This window comes from Xenopus laevis, chromosome 8S (assembly GCF_017654675.1).
Source record: "Xenopus laevis strain J_2021 chromosome 8S, Xenopus_laevis_v10.1, whole genome shotgun sequence".
Classification (NCBI taxonomy): domain Eukaryota; kingdom Metazoa; phylum Chordata; class Amphibia; order Anura; family Pipidae; genus Xenopus; species Xenopus laevis.
In genome coordinates, this window is record NC_054386.1 from 41557027 (window position 1) to 41573764 (window position 16738).

At 39.1% G+C, this 16738-nt stretch overlaps 1 protein-coding gene across 4 annotated transcripts in view; it reads right to left on the reverse strand.

The window, feature by feature from the left end:
- Window positions 1–16738, reverse strand: part of nek6.S (NIMA-related kinase 6 S homeolog) — a 168504-nt gene that overhangs the window by 110207 nt on the left and 41559 nt on the right. For 2 of the 4 annotated variants that reach the window (XM_018231876.2, XM_041574113.1), the window contains exon 2: window positions 14874–15116. The exons of 1 other annotated variant lie outside the window; for it this stretch is intronic. The gene's annotated coding sequence lies outside the window, so the exon portion shown is untranslated. Of the gene's footprint in view, window positions 1–14873; window positions 15206–16738 lie in introns of those variants that run through there. One more of the 4 variants, NM_001087185.2, reaches the window with a different exon arrangement.

The following is a 16738-nucleotide window of genomic DNA, read 5'->3' on the forward strand; positions in this document are numbered from 1 at the left end:
ATAGCTAAAGCTTCCAAAGCCCAAAGAAAAAATATGGTCCACAGCCAATTCCTTATCACCCCAAAACAGTTATGCCCGATTTCATCCCAACCCCTCACTTTATGTATACTCGGGTTACTTCATGTGGCCCCTTCCAACTATTTTTCTTGAGAGTATTTATGCCCAAGAAGCCTTCTTATGGAACTAGGCCTAGTTGCAGGCACAACCCCTAGAGCTACATATTTGCAAACAGTATATCAACAAACATGTCTTCTGGCTGGTTTTCCAGATAACTCAAACTCACATCAGAAAAATATTTATGCAAATACACATTTATTATAATACTAGCTCTTTTATGCCACAAGAATAAGAACAACATGTTTTGTTTATCATTACACTTCAAATGGCTAATGATGTAGGTCACACAGGTGTATACAGTATGTCTTTATACAGGGCCACATATAAGAGGAAATACTAAAATAATCCTTCTGTAATTTATCTTGATTTGCTTATGCCGCTTCTGAACAAATACGTTTGGGAACTGGCAGTGTTGCACATTTCATTCCACATCTACCTTTACTGCTCCCAGATGTGAACTGTCAATAGTCTATAAAGAATAATAACAAATTAGTCTGTCCTAAAGACATTGTCATGAATCTTTTAAAAACTTTTGCTTTCATGGTATCCGTCACTCACAATTATTCCTACTACAGGTATGGGATCCGTTATCCAGAACCCATTATCCAGAATGCTCTGAATTACGGAAAGGCCTTCTCACATAGACTCCATTTTAGCCAAATAATCAAAATTTTTAAAAAGTATTTCCTTTTTCTCAGTAATAATAAAACAGTACCTTGTACTTGATCCAAACTAAGATATAATTAATCCTTATTGGAAGCAAAACAGCCTATTGAGTTTATGTCATGTTTACATGATTTTCTAGTAGACGTAAGGTATGAAGATCCAGCTTACTAAAAAGATCCATTATCCAGAAAGCCCTAGGTCCCGAGCATCCTGGATAACAGGTGCCATACGTAATATTAAAGTTGTGGTACATGAATGATTTTTCCACAATCACTACTACATATAACCACTGCCAGCCCCTGTGATATGTATGTTAAGTACAATCCAAAGCACTCACTCATCAAGGTAACAGGCTTGAATGTCTAATAACCTAATCTACTGTATTGATCGGCAAAGGCTCTGTGTTAGGGCTAGTCCACACGGGGAGATAGCAATGCGTTTGCGGTCGCGGCGACAAAGCGCCGCGACAGTCGCCGCGACCGGCGCAGGCGACAGTTTTGTATGGGCGCCTATGTAAAAACGCCTGTGCTAACCACACGAGGCGATGCGCTTTTCAACAGTCGCCTGAAAAAGCCTGGCGAGGCATTTTCAGGCGACTGTTGAAAAGCGCATCGCCTCGTGTGGTTAGCACAGGCGTTTTTACATAGGCGCCCATACAAAACTGTCGCCTGCGCCAGTCGCGGCGACTGTCGCGGCGCTTTGTCGCCGCGACCGCAAACGCGTCGCTATCTCCCCGTGTGGAATAGCCCTTAAAGCTTCCTTTATTCTATCACTATCTCTAAATAGAGATGAGCGAATGTACAGATACTATGTGCAGCTGCCACATATGCAAAGATTTAGGCAAATCTCCACTGGTTTTGGTTCACATGAAAAAAAAATGTTTCTATCATGAGGGGTCAAAAAAACAAAAATAAAAACAAGAATAACACCCAACAGACTTCAATGACATTAGGAGCAAGAAAAAATGCCCAATGACTTTAATGTATTTGTCTTGAGAAAAAAATGCTCATTGACTACAAAAAGAACCCATTCACTCCAATGCATTTGTGAAAGTACGATTTAAATTCACCATTTTGTGAATCTTTCTGCAGTTTCACTATTTTTTCAGCAAAGCAAAACAGGGCAATATGCTTATCGCTACCCTTAATACTACTGAATGCTAAGCACCTTATCGGATGCATTCTTTATTTGGAGTGGCGCCTGGAGGAGAAAAATATTTTGACTATTACCCTAAGGCTACAAACATTTTAACATTCTTTTAAAAAAAAAAAATAGTTTTCCACAAACACAAATTTTGGGGGGTTATTTATCAAAGGTCGAATTTTGAAGTTATGTGAATTTTTTTTTTACACATAATACTCAAATAAAATCGAATGTACTCAACTGAAATGGGAGGTTGGGATGGGAGGTTATTTATGAAAAAACTCGACCGTCTAATATTCGATACAGTATGAATATTCTAATCAAATTCAAATCAAATTCAAATCAAATCTGAATAGAGTTTTCCTCTGAAAAAAACTCAAATGTCAGAAAGGCAATTAAAATCTTCAAATGGTTCAACAGACTTCTGCCATTGACTTCTACATGAACTCGGCAGGTTTTAGGTGGTCAAATTAGGACCAGGGTCAAGGTGTTCTAAATCTCACATTTTAATTCAAATTTGCGTTGGTGGTTTTAAATTCAAATGTGAGAGTTTTGACCATAACAAAATCAGAAAATTCAAATTTACCATTCAAAGTAAATCTGCTCATATTCTATCTTAGTTACAATCAAGTAAAATTAACATTTTCATTTTTAAAGGAGAAATAGAAAATTTTGTCTACAATGAAATTTTGTATTTCAGAGCTTCCTGCAGCTCCATAGATGCAGAAAATGATGTGAACGATAAAGCTATCTTTGCAGAATATGCTAGTGCTATATAAATAAAGGATACTAATTATACATACATATATATATATATATATATATATATATCTATATCTATATATATATATATATATATATCTATATCTATATATATATTTATATCTATATCTATATATATATATATATATCTATATCTATATATATATATATATTATATATATATATATATATATATATATATATATATATATATAATATAAATAAATTCAATATCTGTTGAATTGGTGCATGTTAGCATCACTTTAACATAAAAATCAGGATGATGCATGGATGCCTTTGCTGTTATTTTTTTTTTTCTAATTCTAATGACTCAAAAACCAGTCCATTCTGTACTTTAGTTGTGACCTGGCACAGATCTGTTGCCCTTCCACATTAAAGGAATGTCCCTTGGTATTAATTCAGACTTTGTGGTGCCTTGTTAATGCCTTAAATGTAATTGTTTTAGTGCCAGTGCAGAGTGCAATCCTTACCCAATGCTTGTAAAATATCAGACAAAGAATATTTGTATTAAAACAAAGATTTCTGGGAAACACAAGAAAAGAAGAAAAAGACACCAAGCTCTCACATTCCTGCCTGGCAAGTACAGCTGCACACTTGGACTATGCTGGGAATGGAAAGAAACACCTCAAACAGACTAGAACAGGTAGAAAAAATTAAAATTGTGCCATTAGCCTGAGTTTTCTTGACTGAGGCATTCTATGCAGGCAACTGCAATTTATTGCACTGTATTATGGTGGACAATATTAACCAAATGATCAAAAAAAATCAAAATCAAAAAGGGCATCCAGAAATATTCCCATCAATTCACTCTTTTTAAGGGTTTATAAAAACTTCTTAAAAAAAGAAGAAACCAACAAACGGATGAATTTATGCTGTTGAAGCCGTCAGGGCACCAAATGTGTTTGACTGCTTTGAGCAGATAAGGGCCTTCATTTTCTATAGGGTGCAGTAATAACCATGCAATGTGGGGATTTTTCAGAAAATGATTTGATAAATAAATTGAAAAATCCATAGCTCTTTTTATCAGTTTTACAAGTAACAAACTGGTACTGCTCATAGAAAGATAGTAATAAATTGAGCCCTAAGTTTACTAATTAGGAACTTACAACAAAATGTTTGCTACAGGTCTAACCATCTATAGCAGCCAATAAGCAGAAAGCATTTCATTCTGATTGTCTATTTAACAAACATCTTATTTGTTTAAATTAATTAGAGGGTAAAAATGCAAGGTTTGGGCACTGGCTCTTAAGTGCCAGGACTGGAGAGTTTTCTACACTGGGAGTGGATGGTGTAGCAAAAAATATGGCTCTGAGAGCACACAGGAGATTATGATTATTATTTATTATTAATAACATGTATTTATATAGCTTCAACATATTTTGCAGCAATGTAAAATAAATGTGTTTATACTAAAAGAAATCACAAGAATTACATACTGTATATAGATCATATTGAGTTACATACATCACAACCAATACCGGTACAAAAGGTGAGGAAGACCCTGTGCAAAAGAGCTTACAATCTAAAGGGAAGGGAATAAGACACAATGTATGGGAGTGGGCAAGATCAGAATGAAGTGGGTGAGAGATGTAGTACTGTATGTGGTATTGCAGAGAGATCTTTTGAAAACAGGTTGGGAGGCAGACAGACAGTGGAAGAGTATTCCAGAGGAGGGGTATAGCCCTTGCAAAGTCTTGAATGCGTGCATGTGAGGAGGTAATGAGAGAAGAGTTGAGTAGCAGGTCAGTAGAGGAGCGTAGTAAGCGGTCGGGTGAGTATATAGAGATGACCTCAGAGATGTAGGGTGGGGCAGAGTTATGAAGTGCTTTGAATGTCAGGGTCATTAATTTGAATTTTATTCTGAAAGATAATGGAAGCCAGTGCAGAGATTGGCATGGCAGAGGAGGAGCTGTTGCTGAGGTGTATAAGCCTGGCGGAAGTGATTGGCGGATTTTTTCACCTCGTTTCGCCGAAAAAATGATACCCATAGACGTCAAAAAAAAAAAAAAAAAGACGCGCGTCAAAACGTATTCGCTGCGCGACAAAATAGTTTTTGACGCCCATAGACTTTAATGGGCGTCTGCGACATTTCGCCGGCGGCGAATTTTTTGCGAAACGAAACGGGTCAAATTCGCCCATCCCTACCTGGCGGCAGTGTTCAGTATGGACTGAAGAGGTGACAGTCTCTGACGGGGAAGGACAATTAAAAGAGAGTTACAGTAGACTAGATATGATATGACAAGTAAGTGAATAAGAATCTTGCAGGCATCTTGGGTGATAAATGATCTAATGTTAGATATGTTCCTTAGGTGGAAGTAACATGATTTAATAAGTGACTGGATATGAGGAGTGAAGGACAGGGCAGAATCTAGGATAACCCCAAGGCACCGGACCTGGGCAGCTGGGGTTATAGTGGAATTGTTAGTTATGATAGATACTTCCGGGATGCTAAGGGTGTTAGTTGGAGGAAAGAGAGCCATTTTCATTTTAGAAAGGTTTAGTTTAAGGTAGCGTTTCGACATGCAAGTAGAGGTGGTGGATAGGCAGGAGTTCTGGGTTGAGATCAGGAGAGGAGAGATAGATCTGAGTATTGTCAGGATAGAGGTGGTAGTGGAAACCATATGAGTGGATTTGATTGCCAAGGGAGCAAGTATAGAGGGAGAATAATAAGGGGCCCAGGACAGAGCCTTGAGGAACCCCAAAAGAAAGAGGTAGGGGAGAAGATGCTACTCCATTGTAGGAGACACTGAAGGAACAATTAGTGAGGTAAGAAGAGATGGCCAGGAACAAAGGTGTAATTACAGAGGAAGCAGACCCAGCAGCTGCAGGGGGGCAGGAGATATAGGGGCCCCATGAGGCCCTAATTCATATACAGTTTCAATAAATTTCGGTAAAACAAGTCAACCTCTAAACATTCCTGGCCAGTGGTGTAACTAGATATTACTGGGCTCCACAGCAAATTATTTTTTGGGGGGGCCTGAAGAATAATTTGCTGTGGGGCCCAGTAATATCTAGTTACACCACTGGTCAGGAATGTACATTGAGAAGGAATCTAGGGAGAAGCACTACATTCTACATATAAAAAAGTAAAAGTTCTCTTTCAAGAGGCATTCATGTTGCTAGATGGGTAGTCCCTCTGAGGATTGCCAACCATACTTTACTACAAGCAATTTCCAGCCAGACAAGCCATTAAACAACCTTGGGAAAGACAAGTATTAGTTAAAGTTTGTTAAAGGAGTTCAAGTTTGGCACATAGTGGAATGAGGCTGGCTTTGACAAAGTCTGTTTTGTCGATGTTAGTGCCATTTAGGGATTTTAGTGAACTGTGCATTAGTGCTTTTGTGTAGAAGTGCTTGCGTCAAAACCAGCCTTCTACTTCTTAATGCTTTTCCAGATGGAAACCGACAGCTCAAAAGGGTTTAGCTACTTTCCTGAACGCCATTCAAAAGCTGCTAGACTACTTGTTGCATATTATACATGGTAATGAAGGAATAAAATCCAAAGACAGGACCTTTTTATGAATGTTATAATCTACTGTAATGCTTTTTTTAACATCTTCTGCTGCCAGATATTGCTTCTTTCTTTTTTATACATGGGAAAGTATTTTGATTATGGCTTTTATTGAAGTCTGGAAGAGTATCTATCGCTATTTTGTTTTTGCAGTGTACATAATAATTTTTTAGCAGAATTTCATCTTTGTCTATAACACTCCAGGGCTGTGTGTTTTAATTGTGCTAAGTGTTGCTGTTTAGGGCATCTAAAAAACAAACAGCAGAATCTGGAAAGACAGCAAACCTCTAACTGGGCCTTGTCAATAAGCAATGGGTGCTAGGGTCCAATTTACCTTAGCAACCAGGAAGAGGTTTGATTGACTGGAAGATAAATAGTAAAAGGCCCAAACAGAAAGATAAATAATAAAAACAATAACAATAAAACTGTAGCCTCACAGAGCAATAATTCGGTTTCCAGGTTCAGTGATCCAGCTGGAAAGAGTCAGAAGAGGAAGGCAAATGTACCATCTCTAATAGATAAAAGATATTATAATGATTTTTCACAGGTCTGTCCAGCTGGCAGCCTGCGGGCTGCATGCGGCCGTGACCCCACCTTCTGTGGCCCCCCACATGCTGTGTCTGCTTACCATATGTAAGCTTTAAAAGATACCACTACAGAGATTAATCCCCTGTATTGTTCACACCTGTGATCCTCCTGCATTGTTCACACTTGTGACACCTCTATTGTTCACACCCCCTAAAGCCCTGAACTGTTCACACCTGAGACCCAGACTGAAACTGCCCACATTGTTCACCTGTTCACACCTTATTCAAAATGCTAATGAGGCACCAGCACTGTGTCACTGTATGTAGTACATATTAGAATGATAGCTTTCCCTATCTCCTGCTCTGTTCTGCCTTCCCTCCCTGTGTGTGCCATTCTCTGCTTGCCTAGTGCTGCTTGTGTGTGCCATTCTCTGCTTGCCCAGTGCTGCTTGTATGTGCCATTCTCTGCTTGCCCTACGCTACCTGTGGAATGTAAGCCTGTTAGGGGTTTGTTCTTGGGGTTTGTTAGCATTTAGAAATTGTTGTTAAGGGCCCCTAAGGTGTTTAATCATGTGTTGGGGGTTGTTGTATTATCCACAGTGGAGGATGAGGCATATGGATTGAAACCGGGTATGTTTTAACATGACTTAAATTTTTCACATATGAGCGATGAGGGATTTCCCTGCAGTATGCACCAACCATTTGGTTTTCTGGTGTTCTACCACCGTTAATGTGAATAGGATCTTAAAAGTACTTGTGGTAACATGGGTGTGGTTTACAGTGGGCAGTGCCGGGCCAACGCGGGCAGGCGCCCCAGGCAGCCTGGCCCGGCAAAGCGCCCAATACCCGAGTGCGCGAAAATACACAAGTGCGCATGCGCGGAAAAAATACGAGTGCACATGCGCACTTCCGTTTTCGCGCATGCGCAAATGCGCACACGCCAGAGCAGGGACCGGACTAGGGGATAGCAGAGGCAGAGAAGGTGCGTGCCAGGCGCCCCTCCAGCTTTGCGCCCTAGGCACGTGCCTACTCTGCCTACCCCTAGTTGAGGATAGGTGCACTGGGAAGTTTAAAAACTATTGTATCTTGTGCGAATCCCCAGTGCTTCCAAACCAATGCGGTTGTGGTTGGGCGACATGCCGCCCCTCTAAGCCTGGGCCTCTGTGGCCTTTCCACAAATTGGGGCCTGGATGAGGCAAATCAGGGCATTTCCTTGTCTAATGTTGACCTCAGCAGATGGTATACAATGGAACAGCCCTCATTGATTTCAATGGCATCCATCTGGAACCATTGGAACACTTATGGGACAGGCACAATTGACCAACGCAAGAGTGTTTGTGATGGTAAAGGTGATTGAATTCAAATGAATGAGGGGGATTTGATGGGACATTGCCGTCATAGCTCTAGATGAAATTAAGATAAAGGATTTGCACAGCAAACTCAAAAGGTAACTTGGATGTTGTGAGATGCAGTTAGCAACAGATGAAAAACAGATAAAAAGTTCTAGGCTGCATATAACTATACCAAATTCTTGCTAAGCCTGCCAGAGTTAATTTTCCAGCACTCTTTTTCTTCTAATTCCATAATGTATGGTTTCTTCATTGCATATTTTTTCATAGTCTACAGCTAGAATTTATATACGGACTACCATTTTCTTATCAAAACTCTATCACTGCTGCTTTTGAAAAAGGAATCCCAAGTCTCAATTTAAATCACTTTTAAGGTGGCCATACACATAAAAAATCGGCTCCTTTGGTGGGATTTCTGTGATGTGCAGCAAGGCATTCATGAATTCAATTTCTTACAAAGGTACGATCACAAAGATTTGTATGTTCTCCTGGTGTCAGTGCAAACTTCTATGCACACTTTTAAAAACATACAGACAGGTTAATTGACCATCTATTTGATTGAGACAACTTAGACTCTGAGCTCCACTGGGGCATGCACTCATGTGAACGATGAAACATCTCTGAAAAAATAATACATACCACAAGTGTGATGAGAAAATTGTTACCAGAAGATTTAAGATACAAAGAAACTGCTAATTTGAACTATGTTTCTGTTTCCATTGCAGATAATTGCTGCTAGAGGGGGGCTGCGCCTTTTAAGTAAATATTCTTCGGGAGCACTTGACTCTCCTTGGGTTAAATAAGCAAAAAAGACTTTGGAATAATCTCAATTTATGCTCACAGGGTACACCTCGGTCACGCCTAAGTAACTACTTTTGAGAAAAAAACAAAGTCAGGTTATACTAAGAGATCACACAATGCAGTTTACACAGAAGCAAATGACATCTAAAATGCTTCCAGATAAAATGCAAACCAGACTATCCCGATCATCATGAAACCTTCTTTATGTCTGGGCGGAATCTTCAGGAACAGAAAACTCACTGCCTGCAATATTCCACCAGAAACTGTTTTAGCAGCTGGTCAAAAGGATCACTATACAGGAGGTTTTTTCAGATTTTTTAATTTAAAAAAAGTACAACCAATCTAGAATCCACAATTTGACCTTATTATATTTATTATTTAGAAAGCTTGCTTTAATCGGAGAGGGGAAAACTCAATAAAATTGTGTGGAAACCCAAATCATACATTTTTTTTCGAAGTTTTTTCCCAAATCGCGCAATTTTTTTCAGGCTTTTTTCCTGAAAAACAACCACAGAAACTTCCAAATAGAATAGGGACCTCTCCCATTGGCTTATATACAATCTCTGCAGGTCTAAAGCTGGCCATAGACGCAAAGATCACTATACAGGAGGTTTTCGTACGAATCGAGGATTCGTACGATTTTCGGAACGCGTGTAGTGTCCCGACCTTTTTCGTCCGGCGGAGATCGGTTGTTTGGTCGATCGGACAGGTTAAAAGATTTGTCGGCTGCTGATAATATCTCTGCATGTATTGCCGAGGGAGACTGTCACTAGCTTTGGTCGGACATAACTTCCATACGATTACTGTCACGGGCAGAACATCGGCTGATCTGTTCTTTTGTGTTTTATTTGATCGGAATGGTTAGTGGCCGGTCGTGAAATGAAGTCCGATCCTACGATCATTCCTATGATCGGATCTTTGCGTCTATGGCCAGCTTAAGATGGCGGGTTTTCGGATTCAGACTTTTTGCAGCATTGGGCTTTAAAAAAAATTCCGGAAACATTTGAGTTTGAAACAAAAAAAATTAAAAATTTGAATTTTGACCAAAAAATCCTGACCAGAGTTTAGTAAATATGGAGGTTTACTTTGAAAGCAGCAAGTTAAGTTGCAGGTAAAACCAAGTCCCTTTGTAAAATGTATAATGAAGCAATAGAATTCTTAATGAATCAGATGAAATTGAGCATAGGACTGGCCAGATATGGGATGACTTTGACGTAGTTGGCCAGCTTAAATATATTGCAATATATGGACAAACAATCCCTGTTTTGTTTAAAGGGTAAGGCATTTTTTAGTAGCAGTATGCACAAAATGTCTCTGTCTTAAATATATTGATAATGGGTTGAGTGCAGAGGATTCTTGTATTTGACTATATGTATTTTGTGGTCACACCCTCATTGCACCCCCGCCTAATGGTTTTAAAAAATAGTGGTGAGCACAACTTTCCCTTGTTTGTTATAGTTTATACAGGAGCAGTGACCAGCTCCATGTTGTAGCTCCCACCCTTCCCAGCTATAGTCAGGTGATCCCACTGGTGTCTAATAAAAGGGCAGCCAAGTATGGAGGTTTACTTTGAAAGCAGCAAGTTAAGTTGCAGGTAAAACCAAGTCCCTTTGTAAAATGTATAATGAAGCAATAGAATTCTTAATGAATCAGATGAAATTGAGCATAGGACTGGCCAGATATGGGATGACTTTGACGTAGTTGGCCAGCTTAAATATATTGCAATATATGGACAAACAATCCCTGTTTTGTTTAAAGGGTAAGGCATTTTTAGTAGCAGTATGCACAAAATGTCTCTGTCTTAAATATATTGATAATGGGTTGAGTGCAGAGGATTCTTGTATTTGACTATATGTATTTTGTGGTCACACCCTCATTGCACCCCCGCCTAATGGTTTTAAAAAATAGTGGTGAGCACAACTTTCCCTTGTTTGTTATAGTTTATACAGGAGCAGTGACCAGCTCCATGTTGTAGCTCCCACCCTTCCCAGCTATAGTCAGGTGATCCCACTGGTGTCTAATAAAAGGGCAGCCAAGTATGGAGGTTTACTTTGAAAGCAGCAAGTTAAGTTGCAGGTAAAACCAAGTCCCTTTGTAAAATGTATAATGAAGCAATAGAATTCTTAATGAATCAGATGAAATTGAGCATAGGACTGGCCAGATATGGGATGACTTTGACGTAGTTGGCCAGCTTAAATATATTGCAATATATGGACAAACAATCCCTGTTTTGTTTAAAGGGTAAGGCATTTTTTAGTAGCAGTATGCACAAAATGTCTCTGTCTTAAATATATTGATAATGGGTTGAGTGCAGAGGATTCTTGTATTTGACTATATGTATTTTGTGGTCACACCCTCATTGCACCCCCGCCTAATGGTTTTAAAAAATAGTGGTGAGCACAACTTTCCCTTGTTTGTTATAGTTTATACAGGAGCAGTGACCAGCTCCATGTTGTAGCTCCCACCCTTCCCAGCTATAGTCAGGTGATCCCACTGGTGTCTAATAAAAGGGCAGCCAAGTATGGAGGTTTACTTTGAAAGCAGCAAGTTAAGTTGCAGGTAAAACCAAGTCCCTTTGTAAAATGTATAATGAAGCAATAGAATTCTTAATGAATCAGATGAAATTGAGCATAGGACTGGCCAGATATGGGATGACTTTGACGTAGTTGGCCAGCTTAAATATATTGCAATATATGGACAAACAATCCCTGTTTTGTTTAAAGGGTAAGGCATTTTTTAGTAGCAGTATGCACAAAATGTCTCTGTCTTAAATATATTGATAATGGGTTGAGTGCAGAGGATTCTTGTATTTGACTTTAGTAAATAACTCCCCTTATGTCAACATGAGCAAAATAAAACAGGACTCGTGGGGAAATGTTTTTGCCAACTCCCCTGTAATTAGCTAAATGTTAAAATAAAGATAATTAGCGCTGTATAACCCCCCCGCTTCAACCTTTGTTGTGACTGTTTTGTATTGCTGATAAGTAGAATTCCATTATCCAGGGGATTTAGCTATGCCCTGGCTATCTAATTAGCTACTTGCAACCAGGAAGTCGTTTACATCTCTCTTTTTGAGATATTTAGATTATGTTATTAAAATTAAATTAACAAGCATAATAGTAGGTAAAAGCTTTCTTCTTTAAACTCATGTTGTATAGGCAGGTATACTCAATATGGCTTGTTGTTACACAGGTCTGGTTTCAGCCAAAAAATGTATTACAACAGAAAAGTGGCAAAAAATTTTGAATTCAATTGTTACTTTTTTCATGCACTGAACATTGTATTAAAATTTCTATCTAGTCTTCTGATGATAGTTCTCAATCTGTTCCTTCTGGTACCAAGTCACTAGGGTTAATGGGGTCAGATATTAAACCTGGATAAAAATATTGGGGTTTTTAATGTTTATTGTTTATCTTTAAGGCATGATGAACCACATGAAGGAAACACCTAGTATTCTGGATAATAAATCCCACACCTTCAGAATATCACAGACATATACCAGTCAGGGCAGTGTACTCCGGAGTTACTCATGGGCAGACTTGTTTAGCTTATATTTGTTACAAATTCATTGACCTAATGGAGTGTGTAGAAGAGTGTAGAATAGGCCAAAAGTAAGTTTTCTTCAAAGAGCTTATATACATGGTCTCTTATACTTTTGTGGATGTAGTTTTAGAGTATGCTGAATTTGTTGAAAACAGGAGGAAAGCATAAGCAGTTGGTAAGCCTGGTGCTGTTTATGCTGTTCTGCATTCCGCTGTATTTTTATTGGCACTGCATGCACTATTTTTGTATGCAAAGGCAACATTTTTAACTCCTTCATAAAGGAATGTCTATACAAAGGGCCCACTATCTCACTTCTGCATTACCAATATAAGCAGGTATATGTGCATGGTTACACTAGGGGGCTGATTCACTAAGGGTCGAATATCGAGGGTTAATTAACCCTCGATATTCGACTAGGAATTGAAATCCTTCGACTTCGAATATCGAAGTCGAAGGATTTAGCGCAGATAGTTAGATCGAACGATCGAAGGATAATTCCTTCGATCAAATGATTAAATCCTTCGAATCGAACGATTCGAAGGATTTAAATCCAACGATCGAAGGAATATCCTTCGATCAAAAAAAGTTAGCCAAGCCTATGGGGACCTTCCCCATAGGCTAACATTGACTTCAGTAGCTTTTAGATGGCGAACTAGGGGGTCGAAGTATTTTTTAAAGAGACAGTACTTCGACTATCGAATGGTCGAATAGTCGAACTATTTTTACTTCGAATCCTTCGATTCGAAGTTGAAGTTGTAGTCGAAGGTCGTAGTAGTCCATTCGATGGTCGAAGTAGCCCAAAAAAAAAACTTCGAAATTCGAAGTTTTTTACCTTCGAATCCTTCACTCGAAGTTAGTGAATCGGCCCCTAGGTCTATTAGTGAGGAAAACTGTATATATTTGACTAAAGATTTTTGTTGTGTAAACTAAACAAAAAACGTATATATAGGCATGGGACCTGTTATCCAGAATGCTCTGAACCTGGGGCTTTCTGGATAAAGGATCTTTCTGTTATTTGGATCTTCATACCTTAAGTCTACTAGAAAATCCTGTAAACATTAAATAGACCCAATAGGTTGTAATGCTTCCAATAAGGATTCATTATATCTTAAATTTTTTCCAGCTCCTCAAATAAGGGTACATAATAATTTACAAAAAAATAGATACATTAGGTCATAGATGCCCTGCCCGCCAGGTCTTGGTATACGCTCTATGATCCAATACATGTTTTGCAACTAATGGCCTTTCATGGGTTAGTTCTAATTTTAAACATTTTGTTAGATACATAAGGTTTAATCGGTTATCATCACAAATGACAATGATTTACATGCAGCTTTGACGAGTGCTGCACACTGTTTAGGAGCCATAGAAATACCACAAAGCATGGATAGGTTCGTGAGCCTGGACTTGGCTGGTGACCTCTGCAAGTTTGTCACTTTGCTGAAAGGGTTGAGCTTCATAATATAGAAATTGTACTAAAAATACAAGCACACAAGCGGTCAGGAGAGTACATGGAAGCTCTGGCTCATTTATATAAAAGCACTATTCAAGCACAGAAAGAATGAGCAGGATTATCTTAACTCAGAAACATGAAGAAAGCAAACATTTTAGTTACACTTATATTCTTCAAAGCAAACCTGCTTTAGGGCAGATGTCCTGCCAGTGAGGAAATTTTCCCAAAGAAAGAAAACGCGCAAACAAGAAAACCCCCAGACCAAAGTATGCAAGGCCAGTAAAATGTGCAGCACTCACACAGTGTATGTATATTTGGACAACACAAACAGCTGCAAATATATCCGCAGAGATCAAAAAATAATGAGTTATTAATATTCTAAGGACTAAGTTCTGTTCTTTCAAGCATTTCCCCCTTTTTAAAAAACCTTCGGTGAAAAGCATTGTATTTGGAAAAGGGAACCGAGCAAGCAAGGCCCACAGCAGCTTGTTTTAATTAATGAGTGTTATTTTGTTTGCAATGTATATGTGAAGAATCTGCTAAATGGCCTCTTATAGCTTTGCTGGAAATTACACCGGCAGCTGAGGATGGTGGGAATGGTAGTTTAACCTCAACTGGAGCTAAAGTATATGATAACAATCCCTTGTCCCATGATGCAGTTTTACCCACAGATTAAAGTTATACCTTAGATTGTAAACTATACTGGGGCAGGGATATGATATATAATCTCTGTAAAGCACTCATGAATTAGTCAGTGATTTAAAAATAATGGATAATAACAATAATAACTACACGTATAACAGAACTGTAAATCAAGCAGGAGTAATCAGATGCTTTTGAACAGAGACATAGCAGGAAAGTTGCCCTAAACAACTGCTTTCTGTCAAGTATCGGTATTTACAAGTGGAGTAATGTATCAGCTTGCACAGGCATGTCCAGTAAGAAATACAAGGTTACAAGTCAGAACTTAAGTTGTCTTACCTCCTTTTCTCAGGTTGTGTCTGGGGCCGTATCTTCCGGGCTTTGGAAGATCTTAACCCAGTGCCCACATTCTCTTTGAGATGATTGTGTCCCAGATGTAAAATCCCAGTAAGAATTCTTCAGCTCCTAGAGGGTCCTTTCTAAATTCAGAAGCAGAATCCTCGGGGAATCAGTCAAGTGTTTTAAAAAGAGAAGGCGATTTCTGGCTTGTTGTTCTGGCAAATCTCTTCTGAAAATGATGGTCTAAAGGTGAAGGGAAGAAAACAGAGGTAAATTCCTCGCAATACACAGCTTTCTTTATACCTAGTTAGAGAGTTGTCCTCGCTAGGTCCACGCAACACATGGGAGAGCATATGTTTGCTGATATGTTTTCTTTGACTCTCTGCTTGGGTAGTAATATGAGCTGGACAGCTCCAGTGGGGAAGGGGATATGACGTCTGAGCTCTTGAAATGTGACACTGTCTCTCCTGCTAATGCAGACTGTTAACCCATCAATCAGGGATATTATGGCGCATTTCCAAGAGACCTCATAAAAAAAGTGGACACTTTTGGTGCAAAACAGATTTCATGGAACTAATTTGGGTGATACGACAGCAGTTCAATTTAGCGTGTCATAAAACCCTGTTGTATTGGATATAGGAAACCCTACAGGCCCATTTACAGCCAATACTGCTCTCAGTACACTCTTTTACACCTATAATCTCGAGGCCGGACTGTGAATCTCAAGTTATAGTTACTGCTTCCTAGGACACTTGAAGTGCTGATGATTTTAAAGTTTAATGTTCGTGTCTCTGGTGTCTCAGTCTGGCAGCTCAGTGATCCAGCAGCAGATTCTGAATGCTTAGGGTAAGGTCACACTAGGAGATTCGGGTAGATTTAGTCGCCCGGCGACTTATCGCCTCTTCTTTGGGGCAACTAATCTCCCTGAACTGCTTCGCCGTCTTCCGTCTGCTAGAATGAAAAATCACCTGCGGCATGGCACTCGCGGCACTTCGTTTTCCGAAGTTGCCTCACGAGGAAACCAGGCATGTCTGAGTTGGAGTACTTTTTTTTGGTACTTTTAACACCACCGGAAAAAAAATGTGTTTTTCCCCTTCTAAAACAAAAATTAGAAATAAAATTCTAAAGCCCTTACACAATTTCTGGAATCCCTTAAGTCTAATGCAGCAAACAGAAGCATAATAGTTCTTTGTTAAGTGACAGGGCAGGTGGCACTTTATTGTGCCCTTAAGTGGCATGCGATTTTTTGACACAAACAAGCAGGAGCAACTGCTTAAAGGGATATTGTCATGGAAAAACATGTTTTTTTCAAAACACATCAGTTAATAGTGATGCTCCAGCAGAATTCTGCACTGATCCATTTTTCAAAAAAGCAAACAGGTTTTTTTATGTCCAATTTTGAAATCTGACATGGGGATAGACATATTGTCAGTTTCCCAGCTGCACCCAGTCATGTTATTTGTGCTCTGATAAACTTCAGTCACCCCCCCCAGCAGCCTAACAATAGAACAATGGGAAGGTAACCAGATAGCAGCTCCATAACAAAAGATATCAGCTCCCTGGTAGATCAAAGAACAATACTCAATAGTAAAAGCCAAGTCCCACTACATTAAGTAGGAGAAATCACAGCCTGCCAGAAAGTAGTTCCATCCTAAAGTGCAGGCACAAGTCACATGACCGGGGGCAGCTGGGAAACTGACAAATAAGTCTAGCCCCATGTCAGATTTCAAAATTGAATATAAAATAATCTGTTTGCTCTTTTGAGAATTGGATTTCAGTGCAGAAGTCTGCTGGAGTTGCACTATTAACTGATGCATTTAAAAAAAAAAAAAAACATGTTTCCTTTAATGAAGGAACAGATGTTA